General features: G+C 32.1%; 1 non-coding gene across 1 annotated transcript; it reads right to left on the bottom strand.

Annotated features, from left to right (window-relative positions):
• Window positions 1-2,071: 2,071 nt before the first annotated feature.
• Window positions 2,072-2,173, bottom strand: LOC143406569 (U6 spliceosomal RNA). Its single transcript, XR_013092220.1, has one exon. It is a non-coding gene; the product is annotated as a U6 spliceosomal RNA (small nuclear RNA).
• Window positions 2,174-3,274: the final 1,101 nt, after the last annotated feature.

The raw sequence follows: 3,274 nt of genomic DNA, 5'->3' as shown, positions 1-3,274 counted from the left end.
ATCTGAGTATCAAGAATGAAATTAATGAATGCACCACATACAAAAATCAAGGGGTTTTCTCTTTAAAAAAATATTTAGAAATTAATACATTTTAGTAAAAATAGTGAATTTATATAATTCTTATATCAGTCATGATTCACTTCATACCTGGGATAATAAAGTCCATTATAAAGATTAAGATCATTAGGACAATGAAAAGGAATGTTTACTATCTCTAAATCAACATCCAAAATATTTGAGGATTTGCCAGTATCTACTATGTGACAAATTAACCATGTTTTCATCTGACTTAGAAGTTACCTAGATAGTTCAAAGCTTATACTTTTTTTGAGGGGGGCGGGTACTGGGGATTGAACTCAGGGGCCCTAGTCCACTGAGCCACATCCCCAATTCTATTTTGTATTTTATTTAGAGACAGGGTCTCACTGAGTTGTTTAGCACCTTGCTAAATTGCTGAGACTGGCTTTGAACTCAGATCCTCCTATCTCCAGAGCTACTGGGATTACAGGTGTGCACCACATCTGGCCAAAGCTTATATTTAATATGATTTCATAGTTGGTCCTAGCTTATCCTTTTACTCCTCAAAGGGGGATACATCATCATAACAATCATAGATCCATCCTTTAGGATCCAAATTAATTACTGGTTCTCCAAAATCCTTCTTAAATGAAGAAGCCAAGAGTGTCTTCCCCTTCTATGTGTTTTATATACTTTGTGTACATAGTTTACCATGAAACTATTCCTTCTTTATGTGTCTGCTGAAAGCCATAGCCAAGTAGGAATGACATAGCATTTGGGTTGAAAGGTGACCCTGCTCAGGGATTAGGGTGGCTCCAAGTTTAGGGTGGATCCTGTTGGGAATAGGGCGTATCCTGCTGCCTCAGGCGCCCACTCCTTTGGAGTTCCCGTTGAGTTCTCCCGGGGTTCGGAGAGAATTGGGGCACGGAGCCCGGTAGAGGCAGTGTGTTCCCGGGAAGTGTAGGTAGAGTGCCGGTGAGAGTTAGGGAATAAAGAGTTGCTGTTTGAATCTACAAGGCTTTGTGGTGGCTTGGTTATTTTGTGCCCAGCCAGACTGCAGCATGTGCCTCTTTCTTGTGCCTTTGAGAGGAGATATCAAACCCTGTTACTCCTTTGATGGAGAACTGTGTCTGACAAGAAGTAGTTTCTTAAAAATGTATACAGAAAAATATGAATAACAAATGAAGTAACCATAGTGACCATGACCAACAAGTTTTCTAGAGTGAACAAGAAAAGTGAATTAACTATTTTTAGTTATTCAGCTGTTAAATAGTATAAAATGTGCACACACCTTTTGTGGCAAAGTATATAATATAACTGAAGTCAGATTGCTAAATGGGACTAAAAGTTTGAAAAATAAAGTACAGAGTTTGGAAATGTATGTAATAAAGGAGAGTAAGATGTGTAAACAAAAACTATGCAAGCATCCTTTTCCTTAAGAAAAACACTGGTGCATTGACTCAAGATGGAAAAGACAATAATCAGAAGAAATCGGAAATGTAAGAAAATCAATGCATTCATCATGAAAATAAATCTATCTTAAAATCACGTGACACTTTTATGTGACTAGATATTGATAATAGTAAATGGTATTTGTTCCATGTGATAACAAATTAAGAAAAATTATTACTTTTAAATTCTACTTCTTTTCCATAAAAGCACTTTGGGTGAGCACATGAATGAGGTCATATGTTTACATTTTTTATGAAAAACTTGTAGATGCATAGAACCTATAAAATTGACCTACAAATTGTAGCATGAACAAATTTGGAAACATTTGCTTAATATCAAACTAAAGGGAAATAACAGATTAATATATACATAGTGATGGTACTATATTTTAATTATATATAATAAATTTTATTCTATTTGGTAAATAATAGTCTTATGAATTTACTCACATACATGCAATCATGTAGACACCATCATAATCTAGATAATAAACAGTTATAACCATCCCCAAATTTTATAGTGAGACCTGTTTGTACTCAATGGATTCCTCTACCACAACCTGTGAAAATCATTGCTCTGTCTCTTTTGTCTTGTTTTGTGTTAATTAAGGGGACACTTTACAAATTTGTGTATTATCCAAGAACAAGGACGTGCTAATCGTCACTGTATCATTCCAATTTTAGTATTTGTGTTTTCAAAGCAAGCAATGATCTGCTTTTTGTACTTGAAATTTTCCCTTTTCCAAAATATCATATAGGTGTGTCCATACAATATATAACCTTTGTTGCAATTGTTATACTTTGATTAGCAGGATACATTTAGATTTCCCCATTTTGTTGCATCAATTAATTCTGAGCACTTTACTGTTACACATTATCCATTAATCATAATGCATTAATGCATACCAAAGTTTGCTTATCCCATCAAGAACAATTTTATTTTAAAGTATTGTTCACATTCTATGATAACAAATGTTGTGAAAGTGTGTGTGTGTGTATACACACACATATCCACATATTCATATTTGTATATATGCTAAAATAAGTTCCAGGTATTTCACTTTAGCTTCTAGTATTAATATATTACTAGTATTAAAAAAGTTTTGGCAATATTTAGGACATACAACAAATATAGTGTATTTTATTGTATATTTTAAATTATTTAAACATTTAGTAACAAATTCTAATTTAACACATCTTTAAAGTATTTTGAAAATCAAAATACTTTAAAGTATTGAGTTCCTTAAAATACTATACTGGAACTTATACACATGTATGTTTGTACTCACACAATTATACACATATACACACACATAATATTTGTTTATTGTTTCTGCCTACCTATTAATTTTTGTATTTTCTTATCACAATCTTCTTTGTATGTTGTTTTTTCTTCAGAATATATCTTATTCGGTTTTTATAAAGAAGAAGAAATAATTTCTAAAGATATATTAGTATTATAAATGTACTATTATAATATCTTACTCTATTAAACAAACAAGATGTCATCAGGACTTAAACAAATTCAACTTAATGAACACTAGTTAACAGACTTCCCATCAAAGCATTATTGGGGAACATTTAAAAATGGCAAGTAGCCAACAATCTACTCCATGAAGCTGTTTTTTAAATTAATCTATCCATCTCTTAGACCAGATTAGACAGGTCATACATACAATTAAATAGTATTGCTACCTTTCTAGAAATTGAATTCCTTCAGAGAAATGCATATGGATGGAAATTTATACATCTAATATTAAAATCTGTTAGTCAAATTATATCACCCCCATTATTATATAGAAAAT

Source organism: Callospermophilus lateralis, chromosome 8 (genome assembly GCF_048772815.1).
Source record: "Callospermophilus lateralis isolate mCalLat2 chromosome 8, mCalLat2.hap1, whole genome shotgun sequence".
NCBI lineage: Eukaryota > Metazoa > Chordata > Mammalia > Rodentia > Sciuridae > Callospermophilus > Callospermophilus lateralis.
Note: the sequence above shows the minus strand (reverse complement) of the source record. Positions and strands in the feature narration are given on the sequence as shown.